This window comes from Erithacus rubecula (genome assembly GCF_903797595.1).
Source record: "Erithacus rubecula genome assembly, chromosome: 3".
In the NCBI taxonomy this organism is placed as follows: Eukaryota; Metazoa; Chordata; class Aves; order Passeriformes; family Muscicapidae; genus Erithacus; species Erithacus rubecula.
Window position 1 is genome coordinate 145,838,359 of NC_136689.1, and position 15,074 is coordinate 145,853,432.

At 40.9% G+C, this 15,074-nt stretch overlaps 1 long non-coding RNA gene across 1 annotated transcript; it reads left to right on the plus strand.

The window, feature by feature from the left end:
- Positions 1 to 9,617: 9,617 nt before the first annotated feature.
- LOC306799184 lies at positions 9,618 to 12,171 on the plus strand. The gene is made up of 3 exons (XR_013773549.1): positions 9,618 to 9,664; positions 11,360 to 11,480; positions 12,075 to 12,171. It is a non-coding gene; the product is annotated as an uncharacterized lncRNA (long non-coding RNA).
- The last annotated feature ends 2,903 nt before the right edge of the window (positions 12,172 to 15,074 follow it).

Here is a 15,074-nt window from a genome sequence, read left to right on the forward strand (position 1 = left end):
ATGCCTTTTCAACTTGTAGCAGAAATCACAATATCTTCTCAATAGATTGATTATGTGGTTGATTTTAGCTGGTGGTTGATTTTAGCTGAAAGTAACAAATGCTAATTAATAGTAAAAAAATTGGGTTCTAGCTACATACCTCTATATAAAATCTTTTCAAATTACTTTTAATTCTGATTTCATGAGACCAGAAGGAGCCTCATTTTTAAGGTGATTTTTACAACTTGTGTGTTCAAAAGGAACAATTCTCCACTTCGTAGTTATTTTCCCCCCACCCCTCTGAAATGCCACATGACAGAAAGAATAAAGCAACTTTTTTCCTGTGCAGAACAAGCCAGGAGGGACAGGAGCAAAGGAACATTTGAAATGTATCATGACCACTTCTTCAGAGCACTTTTGAGGGCACTCAGAAAACAACTTTCAGTGCATACGGCTGAGCCAAAAGACTCGATCCAACCACAACAATTAAAATTCAGATAAATAATTCAGTAGTGAACTTAATGGGGGATTTTGCTCTCTGGTTTCACACATGGATTTTTTTTCAGAGGCAGCTTTTGCTTTGTTTGTTTTTTCTTTCACTCCATTATTATTCCCCGGCCTTTGGTCGTTGCAGGGAGGTGACTGTAGAACAATGAGAGTTTGGCAAAATCCTCCATGAAAGCATTCCAGCTCCAGCCAGCCCATCCTCCACAGCAGCCCACCCTTTGCTGCCTTCATGCAGGCTCCTGTGGAGTTTGGAAGGGGTGCTGTTCATTGTGCTCCCCAAAAGCAAAGTGGTGCTCTCATAAATCACAAATGTGCCTACAGTGTGCAGTTAGAGCTCAGTAAAGCTCTAACACAGTAGGGTATAAAGGACCATATCCTATTCCTTCTGCCAGTTGCTAAGGGAGCATATAAGGAGCACCATATGCAAAATGAAATAAAGCATGTTACACAATTATGAGCAGTGATTAAAAAATTGCAGCAAAGGTGAAGTCTGATTCCCCTGCTTTTTATTCATTATTTGACAGATCCATATCAAGTCTCTACCATAGCAGCAGACTACAGCTCATATTCCTTTTGGTTCATTGCTGCAAGCATTGCATCCAAAGATAATGATAACATTATTTTATCACATTTTTATCAGATGCATAATAGAGTCAGGATGAAAGATTAGTGGGGTGTCTTAGAAGTCTCTTGGCTCCACCTCAAGATGAAGAGGCTGACCTGGCATAGCCAACCTGTGGAGATAATCAGGAGGAAAGAAGGAAGAAAGTCTTCAGGGATCTCCATATGGGATCAGCCCTCTTCTTCCCACCTTATCCTCATGTAACCACCCTGCACTGAGGGACAAGCCCAACAGGCTCCCTTGTATGGGAAGATCACCCAGAATCTGACATTGCAATTGTACTTTCCTGGCATTCTGAATTGGACACCTCCACAAGACAAATAACTTGTATCTATTTATTCATGAAAACTTTTCAAATTGCTCATTTTGAGGGTCACATTAGAATCATATATTCATTATGTCATATGTCTTAAAATATTATAAGCATAATGATGAACTATCCATACCATTAAATATTCTGGTTAAATACTCTGTGGTAAATAGATCCACTAAATGCCCTTTCCCACTTTGCCACACGCTTCAATGTTTGTTACTTTTATATTTTTATGCTGAAAAATTCATCATAATTATAAAGTCTATCTCAGAGTTTCCATTATTATCACTTAACAATCTACAGATAATCCTAATCAGATTATGGAAATTTTTAATTCCTGAATCTCTTAACTGATAAATCACTAACTTAGCTAGATAATACTGTTTTAATTATTCCATCTCATTAATCAGAAGTAGTTCTGTAAAGTTTTCTTTAAAGGTCTGCAAGTGTCATCTGATTCCTTCTGAGTCTGGGCTCGAAAGTACAGGTCAATAATGGTTTGAAACAAGATTCTTTTCAAGGAGAGAAAAGTTGGGCAAAGCTTCCCATGGGACCTTTCACAATATGAGCAGTGAAGACAGCTTTAGGACCAGACTTGTAAATAGTCCATACTGTGAGCTTATTCCTGAGCTGTGCCCAGGGAAGCATCCCTTGACCATGAAGGTTATTCACTCAGCAGTTTGGGGAGGGAAAGCACAGCATGGAAAATTGTGGTAGAAACTTCTCACACCATGTGTCTGTAGGACAAAAGAACGAGTGGGAGAGCCCACAGGCTACACTGGGACAACAGCCAAGTGCTTCACCTGCCCTGCCACTGAGCCCCCGTGCCCCTGGGGCAATCCTGCCCCTGCCCTGGGCTCTCCTGCATCCTCAGGCACTGCTCCATTCCAGCAGAGCCATCATGAAGGGCACCAGCCTCCTTCCTCTCTATCCCAGCAGTCTGGGGACAGCAGTGGGTGTAGGTTTTCCTCCCCCAGGAGAATTGCACTGTTCAGAAAGTGCAGAGGGGAAAGTACACTGTGTGGAATACAGAATAGACACAGCCTTCCCCAGATAAGAGAGGGAACTGGGGACCTTTCTGCAACTGGCTCAAACTTTCTGGCACAGAACAAGTATGTGCTATTGCCTCTTCAGGGATTGATGAAAACCTGAGGACAGAGGTTGCACAGACACAAAGAGGAGCTTAAATTAAAGATAGCATAAATAGAAATGGGTTTTGTGGCCAAGATCTAAAAATACAGAATGGTAAATAAATGGGCTCTGTTAGTTCATTTATCTTTTATCTAGCCCTGTCAGATTAGTGTATTAAATTATTTAGGCTGGATTGATTAACTCTGATTTTCTTTTTAATCCTACAAACGTCTTTTGTTGCCTGCAGCCTGGCACAATTATTTTGCTTCCCCTCCCCTCCATATGCACTGCAAGGCATAAAGTTAATATGCTCTTTGCAAAGTGCATAATCAGCTAGGTGATATTGAAATGCCTCCAGAAGCCTGAGCAAGTGCAATGTGCTCAATCTCTTCAGCAGCAGAAGGACCCTTTAGGGATAAATATTAAATGTGGTGTGGTGGGATTTAGCTCCATGCCTCCTATTACTTTTCACAGGAGACACACAGCTGACGATTTCTGCACCATGTTAAAAATTTAGGCTTAATGTTTAAATATTGAACAAAATGTTTAATGTGACAACATCAGTTGCTTGTTCTTTGTTGTTCAGTCACTACCAAAAAGGGATGGAAACAGTTTATGATCTTTCATATTGCCTCCTTTCACTGATGCTGCTAAAAATGAGGGCACCATTCAGGAAATTTGTGAGCCTCAGCCAACAGCATAGAAGTGACAATTTTAATTTATTTCATAGTTCATAAATATGTCTAGAGAGAACGTTAAAATCCCCGCCCTGGCTTTCAACATCACAAGCACTACAGGAGCATGGATTGAAAGAGAAGAAAAAAGTACTGAATTATCATCCCAGGAGGAAAATTTTTGCCTCCCACCATGTTTTGGAAGTCCTGATTGGAGGCAGCATGGGCCATCCTGGGGAAAATGCAGCTTCCATATAAACAAAAATGAGGATCACCCCTGCACATGGACCCCTCACCACTTACTGTGTTCCTTTATCTGTAATATTATTATTGGTATTTTTCATTATAATTGGTAGTTATTATATTGGTATTTTTATTATAATTGGTTATTATATGTAATATTATTATTGGTATCTGCACCTGTGTTGCTATTTTACTGTGTATATGTCATGCTGTGGGAAGAACAGCCACAGAATTTTGTCTTCTTGTTTCACTGTAGGAGTTAATTTAGGTAATCAGTAGGATGTCACACACATTATTTGAGTTGGTTTTTATGTGACAAGTATTTAGTACCTGAAGGCTAATCATGGTCTTCCAGGATTTGTAGACCTATGAAAATCAAAGGAAGTCCCAAAAGTTACTAAGAGGATGGAAATACAACTTCACACAAAGAACATAAGCCCATCAGTCTCAGTAAATAGTGGAAAGACAGAAATGGGCAAAGAATTATTATAGTTCTATTGCTGGCTTGCAATACTGTGGTGTGTTTCACTACTGATTTCCTTCTTCTGGGGCCCTGGGGAGAGAGGAGTCCATGCTGGAGAAGGTTTGCTGGCAAGACTTGTGACCTTGTGGGGGACCCTCACTGGAGCAGCCTGTTCCTGGAGGACTGCACCCCATGGAAGGGATCCACACTGGAGCATTTTGTGAAAGACTGCAGGAGTGTCCCATGGAGAGACCCCACACTGGAGCAGGGAAGGAGTGTGAGGAGTCCTCCAGAGGAGGAAGAAGAGGCAGAGACAATATGTGATGAACTGACCTCAATCCCCACTCCCTGTCCCCAGGTGCAGTGCCAGGGAGAAGGCAAATCTGTAGTGAAATTGAGCCCAAGGAAGAAGGAAGGGCTGGGGAGAAAGTGTTTTAAGATTTAGTTCTATTTCTCATTATCCTGCTTTGGTTGGTAATAAATCAGTCTAATTACCCCAAGTCAGGTCTGTTTTGCCCATGCAAGTGACTGCTCAGTTGTCTCTTCCTGCCCTCATCTGCACCCATGAGCCTTTTGACTTACTCTTCTCTGCCTTGGTCCATCTGAGGAGAAGAGTGACTGAGCTGCTTTGGTGGGCACCTGGTGTCCAGCCAGGAATAACCCATCACATAAAAAATCCCCAAAGCAGAAGGAGGAGAGTTCAGAATAATTCCAGGGCTTCTGAAGGCACAAAAGAAAAAAAAACAAAGGTGAGAAGATCAGATGAAAGCAAAGAGGTGTGCAATTGGTAGGCTTCAAATATTCCTTAATGCTGCACATCCCTTTTATGCCAACTGCATCCCAGGAAAAATCCATGTTGATGTGATCTATATTAGCTTTGGGTAACCCACCAGCACTTTAGCCAGAGATCCTGGAAATTTGTCATCATGGTCTTCTTTCCTGATAAGTGGTACAAGAACCTCAGAGTCAGGCAGCAGGAAACAAGGAAGCAAGTAGAGAATAACTGACAGCCAAGCCTTTAGTGGCAAGAAATCAGGAAAATATGTTGGAAACCTGTTGCTATATGATACCATCATATACGTGAGTAGACATTGTCCCATGAGCTCTTGTATACAGATAATTTTTATCAATTATGTGGCTACAAATAGGAGATTAAAAAAATAATTTTCAGGTGATTTCTGAATAAATTAAGGAATTTTCTATTAAGCAGTGCAGAGAAGTGAAAGTCAGACCTAAGCAGTACAGAGAAATTAAATTCAGACACCTGAGGGTCTTTTCAGAACTCATGCTTGATGATGATTATGTGACACCCCCAAGTCAGCTTATCTCTGTGCCTTTTGAATCCCAGCCTGCAGAAAGGAGACAGCAACATTTTATTCTCAGAGGCCTCAGGGCCTCTGAAGGCAGCTTAACTGCTATTAATGCAATTGAAAATGGAGATAAAAGCTTTCTTTTGCTTTTTCTTTATTTAATATTATCCTGAACTGCAGATATGCTCCAAGATGGGTTTGCCTGTTCATTTTTCCCCTATTTAATATGAAACAACTCTACCAGTACCAGTTACCCTTCACCACATGGGTTTCTGTAGGAAATATTAAGATCAATTTGAGTTGCCATGCCTCTGCACAACTCTCTGCTGTGTTATCAACACAGTCCTCCACTTTTTAACTATCTCCTCTCATGGAAAGCTCTGTCTGCTTGGGCTGCTGGTTTCTGAGATACAGGAGCTGTATCTTGAGGGAGCTGCTTCTGTCTGTCTTAAATTCTGCCATGCATCCCAACAGAGTCCCAGGGGGGAACTTTGGGTCACCAAAGCCTCAAAAGCTGAGACATGGTTGGAAACAGGAACTGAAGCCACCTCCAAAGGTAAGTAAGTACCTGATAACCTGTGCCAAGAGTTCAGGATGAACAGATGGAAGTGCTGGTCATACCTTCCCCTGCCCTTGTGAAGCTGAAATGTCATCAGTCAGAAGACAGAACAGCCATTGAACCTCACTTACTTGGGGCTTCTGTTAATAATTGTTTTCAGCAGGATAGTTCAGATGAACTACTGAAGTCCATTCTGTATTTATTGTCTGTGATTGTTACTTGTTAGCCAGGAGAAATGATAAAATGGTAAGGAGTAAAGTTGTAGAATGACCCAAAACCTGAGAAGTTTCTCAAAGTTTTTCATGTAGTGTGATCTATGCAAGCTGAACCCTTGCAAGATGTTATTTATTTAACACAGGCCCAATAAAGTTCATCCCAGTGGCTGGGTTGCACTTTCATAATAAAGAACTGTGTTTTTTAAAAAGGCAGCTCAGATTTCCATGAGGGTAACCAGATGAGCACTGACTCTTTTTATAATAAATCACTGAGGAGACCAAGCCCCATTCCCACCTATGGAAAGGAAATGCTAATCAGGAAAAGGTCTAAAGTATTTACCTCTGTCTGAGGAACTCAGTGCTAGGATACTGAGCTCAGGGCTCAGGTTTGCATTTGGAGAACAATGGCTTCCACCCACTGCAAAGATTGGGAGATTTCCTTGCTCTTTTTCTTTAGTTTCGAAGAAATAAAGGTTCCAGAGTAATGTAGGGAGAGGCTGGAGACAGCACTAGGGAGAAAGACTAAAGAAAGTTGATAGAGAAGCTTAACAAAAATCACACTGAGAAGATAAATTGATGACAGGATATAAATGCTCCCACAAGGAAAAGATGACCTCTATAAAGATTGCTTAATGTAATAGAAAAGGACAGAATTCAGTCTTTTTTAAAACTAGGCAAATTCAGAGTGGAAATGAAACATATTTTAATGGATAATTAAGCACTGAAAACCTTTCTTTACAACCTGATTAAATAGCCATCTCCCTTTAAATGCATCCTCTGTGATAGTCTGCCTCTCTGAAATTTTTTAACTCAGTCATGGGCATTAAACAGAATTGCTGAGTGATAATCTGTGGCCTGGGTGATCCAGGAAGTCAAATCACAAGGCAATAATGATGGGTTAACTTTTCCAAGTCCTTGTCCAAACTCCTCGTGTGCTATTATACCCTCTACAATTCTTGTACAGACCTCATCTTTCAGTGTTCTCTACATAACCTTTCCAGAAGGGGAAGTGTCACTGACCTCTGTGCACAAAATATTTGATTAAATCACAACATCAGAGGGATATTATTGGTGATATTCCACAAGTCATAGTTCTGTCTCAGTAGATCCACCTCCATGTCTCTTTGGACTATTTTTGACTTAAAGAGTATTAAAATACATCAGTTCCTGGAGATATCTTCCAGATCCTTAGACTCCAGTATAAATTCACTATGACTAGCAATTTCTTTTGCATCTTCTACTTGCTGAGGCAAGGCAAACAAAAAACAAACACACAAAACAAACAAACAAAAAAAAAAAACAAGAGAAAAGGTGGTATTTTCCCCAGCAATTTAGTTACATATTTTTGTTTTGATCTTCTTGACAAGATAATATTTAGAATTTCACTGATAATTTTCTTGGTTGCTAAGTGACAATAGAACTGAGGATGAGGAAAATTCATTTTGCAGGAGAGCACCCACAGAACACAGGAACACTATTCTCAAGATAACACTTGTACTATTACAGTACAACACATGTCATGGAAAATGATAAGATAAAGAACATCCAAGAAAGGGACTCCTCCAGGAAAGCTGGAGGCTTGCAAATTTGAACTGAAGCAGTCATTGCTCAAAAAAATAAATGGATTTCAGAGCAAAATCCATGCTGTGTTATACAATTGATACTTCCAGCTCATACAGCAACCACTTGCAGGGCTCTGCTTCAGTGGTTTCTTGAGCTTGCTGCCATAACCCAGCCCTGCAAGGAAATGTGGGGTATCAGTGGCTGAGTTTATTCCCCAGAGAAGATTTGATCCCAGTGAAGGTGCAATCAAGGTATTTTATAAGTGACAGGCTGACATTTCATGATGTCTGGTCCCTGTTCTTTTGGGAAAGTTTAGCTTGTCAGATGTCAGCTGGAAACTCAACACAGCAGAGAGGAGGCTCATAGAGTGTGTGGAAGAGATATATATTATGAGAGTTTATGACTTTCAGAAGCAGAGGCAGGCAACTCAGAAAGAATTCAGAGATGCTAGGTCATGTAGGGAGAAAATTAGAAAGATGAAAGCTCAGCTAGAACTCAGTCTAATCACTTCTGTGAAAGATAAAGTGTTTATAAATACATCAACAAAAGGAGGCCTAAGGAATATCTCCATACTTTACAGTCACTGAGGAGGAGGAAAAGGCTGAAGTATTTAATGTCTTCCTTGCCTCAGTGTTCAACAGCAAGACTGATATCCTTAGGACAAGCATCCCCCTGAGCTGGTAGACAGGGATGGGGAGAAGGCTAGATCCCCTGTAATCCAGGAGGAAGAAGTTAGTGACCTGCTGAGCCATTTGGACACTCACCAGTCTATGTGGCTGGCTGGGATCACCCAAGGACACCGAGGGAGCTGTGGAAGAGCTGACCAAGCCACTCTCCATCATTTGCCAGCAGTCCTGGCTCACTGGGGAGGCTCCAATTGGCTGACCAAGCCACTCTCCATCATTTGCCAGCAGTCCTGGCTCACTGGGGAGGTTCCAATTGGCTGGAAGTCAGAAAATATAAACACCCATCTATAAGAACAGCTGGAAGGAGTATCTGGGGAGCTACAGTCCTGTCAGACTGAGCTCAAGGTTTATGAAGTAGATCACCTTGAGCACTGTCATACAGGATAAGCAGGGAATCAGGCCCAAAAAGCATGAGTTTAAAGAAAACAAGTCATTCTTTATGTCCTATGATCCACCATGTAGATAAGGGAAAAGATGTAGATGTAATCTTCCTGGGTTCCAGTAAATCCTTTTATACTGTGTCCCATGACATTCTCCTGGAGAAGCTGGCAGCCCATGGCTTGGACTGCTGCACTCTTGTCTGGATTAACAACTGGCTGGATGGCCAGGACCAGAGAGGAGTGGTGAATGGAGCTACATCCAGCTGGCAAACAGCCCCAGGGCTCAGGAGTGGGGTAGCTGTGTTTAATATCTTGTCTGATGATGTGGGATCCCAGTCAGCTGGTAGATGACACCAAGTTGTGTGGAGGGTAGGAAGGCTCTGCAGTGGGATCCTGACGGGCTGGATCGATGATTTGAGGTCACTTGTATGATATTCAAGAAGGGCAAGTGCCCTTGGGTCACAACAAGCCCTGCAGTGCTCCAGGCTGGGGGCAGAGTGGGAAAGTGCCCAGCAGAAAAGGGCAGTGCTGGTTGGGAGCAGCTGAACAGGGGCCAGGGAGTGCCCAGGTCAGTGTCACCCTGCCCTGTGCATCAGGGGCAAGGTGGCCAGCAGGATTAGGGAAATGGTTGTTCCTTTGTCCCTTTGATTTGGTGTGGCACATGGGCCATGCTCTAGTTGATATGGTGGTTGGTCAAGTGTCAGAATTGACCATCTTAAAGGTATTTTCCTACCTTACTGACCCCATGATCAGTGTTTTTATGGTTCTCAGGAGAGCTCTGTTTCCATGGGGCCCCTCAAAAAGGGGTAAGGTCTGCCTCCTACACTCATCCTTTGGGAAGGACTGGAGACATTCTGCATGCACTGTTGAGGAAAGATCTGTGGATTTGAATCATATGAAAGTGCAAGGGCACAGCAGAGCAGTATCTTACCACACAACTTATTTTTTTCAGAGCAGGAAAGAGGTGTGTGTGTGTGTCTATGAAAAATAACAGGAAACCCATGCCAAAATTTCATCTGGTGAGTCATCTCTACAAATATATGTGGGGGGAAGGTGTTTTGAAATTTGGTTTCATTTCTCATTATTCTGGTCTGATTTTATTGGAAATAAATTAAACTAATTCCCCCAAATCAAGTCTGTTTGTCCACGATGGAACTGATGAGCCTTTTGTTCTCTTTTCTCTCCCCTGGTCAGTTGAGGAGGGAGTGGCAAAGCAACTTTAGTGGGCACCTGGTGTTCACCCACCACAATCACAAATACAAATTGTACTTTATTTTTCTTTGTAAATATTCTAAAAGAATGTTTGGGATGTTAAACTAAAAATGTTAGGGGTTATATAAACAAATCTCTTAAACTTAATCATGCACCTACCAGTTCTTGAAATTTTACCTTTGTTTCAGGTTTGTTTTTTTTTTTTTTTTAATAGGTATATTATAGAAGTATGGTCTTTATGTTCAACAATCTGGCAGACTAAGATTAAATTAGAACTCCAAAGAGCAATTTTGTTTAGTTTATTTGTTTTGTTTTTAGGGTTTTTGTTGTTGTTGTCGTTTGTTTTTTTTTGGTTTTGTTTTTGTTTTTGCTTTTTTTTGTCTTGAATCTTCCAGTGAGGTGGAATGACTATATCCCATCTGTTTCATTTTACACTTCTATCCTTGTAGCACTTTAGTGTTTTCTGTATTCCTTTACTCAATTATAGGACTGACCAGCTGGCCACAGATCCAATTTAGGCAGCTGCTAGATGCTCCTCTGAGGGAGTACCTGTGCCAGGGAGGGTTACTAAACTGATTTGCAACCTGCACATGAAGTTGTGAATATCTACTTGTAGAATAACCATTCTCTTGCTGTTTCAGCAGTGGATTAACACAATACTTCTCACATCTCAAACTGGTTCACAGCATGTTATTTCTGATTAATTTACAAATATGGCTTCAGAATACTGACTTGGTTCAGTGTATTTATTGAGTGAAACTGTAAAAGACCATATTTTATGAACAATATAAAGATTTAAAAACATATGCTATAAAGTCCTTTGCTGTTGTTCCAGCAATAAGCAGCAAATTGAAATGAAAACATTTTTTTAAATTGCAGGGTTATATTTTCAGTCACTGTTTATTAGTTAATTGCATGTTTTCTGTACCCTGACATAATCTCTATTTGACCATCTAATAAGCAGCTGTACCATTTTACTAAAATATTATTCATAAAGACCACCTAAAAGCCTCCCTGTTTTTTAACAGCCATCTGGTTGTTAGAGAAAACCTGGCTCAGAGGGAAAGTAGGAAAAATGCAAACTCCAGAATAGCTCATATTTGAGGAAAAAAAAAAAAAAAAAAAGTTGTAGGTTAGCAAAAGTGCTGGGTGAAATGGGTGAAATATGAAAAAGTTATCCAGGCCTAATGCTGGATAGCAGAGGATCTTGGAAATTCATGAAACAGCTTATTATGAACACATAAAACCTTTTGCCAATGAATAACCAAAATAAAGGATGATAACAGGAGTAGTTGAGACAAGGTTTCATATTTTGAAAGAAACTCTGGAATTTTACAATAAACTGTGATTTAACATAGCAAGTTGCTCATGACAAAACAAATTTAGCAGAAGATGAATCCCAGCAGAGGAACAGAGCCAACAATTATTTTAAAACTATAGGCTGGTTTTATAAGCAGACCTTCATGCTACCTGCTAATATCCATTTTCCTGCTATTTTTCAGCAATTTCCAGGTTTGTTTTGCAGCAAGGAATAAAGAACAGGGACTTGTACCTCTCACCTTCAAATCAGCCACCATGCAGGAGGCACTGCCCTACACATCTCTGCAGGACATTTATGAATTGGTAAATGTTGTTATGTTTCTCCTCTCTCTTCTCTATAGATATGCAAGTGAACATTTGTGTTTGTGTATGCAGGCTTTTTATTTATGGTAGAACTGCAGATTTTGCTATGACACTTCAAGTATTCAACATTCTCCAGAAAAATCTACAAGTTGTTTTATATCCTTAAACTGAGCTTTTAACACATATAATTAATGAGTTTTCTCATCTCTAGACCAATTTTTATGTTATGAGTGTTATTGAGTAGATGCTATGAAAGTACCTGGAAAGCAAAAATGCCTCATTAGATCTTAAGTATTGTTTGTATTTATGTGTTAAAGATTTTGGTTGACCTTAAATAGTCATGTTAGGTATCATTTCATGGGAAGAAAAAAAAAAAAAAAAAAATTTTGGTGAGAGGGGGAAAATTTTCATTGTCTTTATTTTTCTTCTATTAAAATAAACCTGCAGCTGGTTCTCCAAGGGCTGGCAGTGGCCTGACTCAGCCCCACAAGCTGTTGCAGGGTTTGTCATCCCTGTGGGACCAGGCAGGACAAAGGGGTCCCTCACCCAGAATCTCCTGGATTAATTAACTTGCCCTTTAATTTCTGACTATAGGAGATAGGATTGAGAACCTGAGGAGATGTTTAGCTGGATACTGCAGGCTGAACAGAATTCACAGGAGCTGAAGGAGAGTGTCCCCCTCTAAGGAGAATCTGGGATCCAAGGCCAAGTGTTCCCTCCATGGATTTGAGGGATGATAAGGCAAACACCTTTGAGAACTCAGCATTACTCTGCCCTCATTTTCTCTCTCTGTCATTTTATGCTCTCCACATACAGGCTTTGAGAGATAAAATGAATGTCTGTAAATTATTTTGAGCATCTCAGATGAGTGATTTGAACCAGAAGCTGAATTATGACTGGGTAAGGCACAGTATGGACATGGCAACAAAAAGGATCATCTTGACAGATGGTGAAGTTGATATTTTTGTCTCTTTGGTTCCCTTTTCACATTCATTTTAGAGTAAACTGGGTGATTTTTCCTGGAATGATGAGCTGTCTGCCTGGACACTTGTGTGCAAGCCTAGATGAAACATATGCAGAGCTTTATATAGATCCAGCTTTCCTTCTTTTTAAATAAGTGGGAACCTCTTGCTGCCTGTATTAAAAGAAGAAATGAGGCCTTTGTTCAATTGTTTTGTCTCCAAACTACTTATATTTCACTCCTGAAGATAAATCCAGTACCCTTGCCAGACAGCTCTTTAGAAGACTGTGGTAACTAGAAATCCAGGAAAAACAGATTTGTTGCTCTATTTCTACAGCTAGGCCAGACACTGGCAATGAAAAAAGAAGCTGGCTCAGAACAAGGTAGAAATGCTAAACTTTCAGACTTATCAGTTCTGAAAGTTCCTCATGAAAATCTGCCTTTTCAGACCTAGTAATAGCCAGATGGAAAATTTCTATATGTTTAAAGACTTAGAGGTTTGCTTCATTATTTTCAGAGTACTTTTTTTTTTTTCAAATGTTGATCTCACTTATTATAGTAGAAATATATAGAAATGTTTGAAGGGTTTTGTCTTATTGAAATAACAGGTAACTATTAATAATCTTCTCTGTGACAAGGTGACCCTCCAAGTAGATGAGGGAAAGGCTGTGAATGTTGTCTGCCTGGCCTTTGACACTGATCCTGTGATAAATATAAACATAATCAATACTATACAAGACCAGAACTCACACCACCAAGTGCAAATTTTGTTTCTAAATGTACCCATTTCATGTCAAGCAAAATGTGGAAGATTTAAAATAACACCAATAGATTAATATAAAAATTGGCAGGATATGTTTGTATGTACACACACATGTTTTCAGAACTTTGCCTGATTCTGGTTTCTGTTCCTCATCTGTCATACTCATTCTAGTTTCATCAGATGGGAGAGAAAAAACCTGAGTTAAATGTCAGTTGTTCAGAAAGTCCAGAAACAATATCCTGACAGCTCTCAGCAATTCACTTAATGAGAGACAGCTGCTGGGTTTGAAGAGCTAAGCAAACTCTTTTGATTTGAACTGTTTAGGACAGAGGCACCTTCACTAGGAGCATGAATCAGACAGATGTACTTTTAACAATGTCTGCCAGTCACTTACTACAGATGTCTGATCAAAAAAGAATTCTGCTCTAATCCAGAGACAGTACATCAGATACCTGCTGAATTAAGAAACACATCACATGTTCTGCTTTCCCTCTCACCATTTACCTGCAGATGATGTGAACCATAAGTTGCTTGTTTTTTGATTTTTTTTTCATTAAATCTGACTTTTCTGTAAAGCAAAACTGCACTTATAAAAAATATTACTTGAGAAAAAAAGTCACCTGGGCTACCTGTGTGTGTGTGTATCAATATTCAGCATCCCAATTTCTAATGGTTACAGTGAACATGTGATTAAGAGAAGGAAAAAACTGTATATAGGACAAGCTAACCTCATAACAGTGTCACATTGTTTCCACTCTGAGGTCTATAGAAAGTCAGGTTTCCAGCTGAGAGCTGCAGATCTGTTCCAGACAGCAGCTGGGAGCCTGTCCTTGCTCCACACAACCATTCACCATGGGATGACAGCAAGTGCTTCACTGCTTGGTGGGATGAGGAATAAATGGCTCTGCTACAAAGCCCACAACTCCAGAGTGCCAGTGTCTTGGGATTTTGGATGTCACAGGAAGAACTATTCATTCTTATTTCAACTACCACTTCCTTCCCTTTTTTATTTCTGTCTTGACCCCCTTCTTATCTCTTAGGGACAAATGCAACACAAGTCTCTGCTTTCAAACCATTGTGGAGGATAGTGAAGTTCACTGGTGTTTCAATCTTCTGGGGGAACAGAAGCAGAAGGATGGAAAGAGAAACCTGCTTAGCACAGGAATGAAACCTTTTGCTGTTTTCCCTATGCAGGCTGCCTGTGGGAGCAGGGCTGCTCTCAGTCTGTCTGCAGGCAGCTCCTGCCATCACTAGGGCTCGCAAGAGAGCTGCAGGAGCAGGAGCTGCTGCTCTCTGCTGAGCCCAGGCTGCCGGCAGCTCCTGTGCCTGCAGGAAGGGATGGAGAGCTTGGCTGGCCAATCTGCACAGCAGGAAGTCTTACAGCCCCTGGCACAAAATACAGAGGGATGCCCTGCTACCCAAAGGAGCCAGGATCTGCAGGTGCTGCCAGCTGTGCCTGTGCATCCTCCAGACCCTGCACAGGTCTCTGCTGCTTGCTGCCCTGCATCTGGGTGTGCTGCTCCTGTTCCTGGGCTGTTTATGAGCTCTCAGCAGGAAAACACTGCTGTGACATCTTTTTCCTAGGTCTCCTTCCCATGCAAGCTCTGACAGGGTGTAAAAGTTGTTTTTTTTTAAAAAAACCAAGATGCTGTTACACCCAAACAAACACCTCTGAACAGTGAAATGCCCTGACATTATTTCATAATTAATCATATGGCTTCTCCTGGCATTGTGGATGACACCACTGCTGGCATCAATTCAGTGTGGGTTGTGTCCTGACAGCAGGATCAGCATTTCCCTGTCACCCCCCCTCCCTATTTTAGCACACTTGGAAAGCACTGCTGGGAAGGGGAACATGACCAGCTGCATT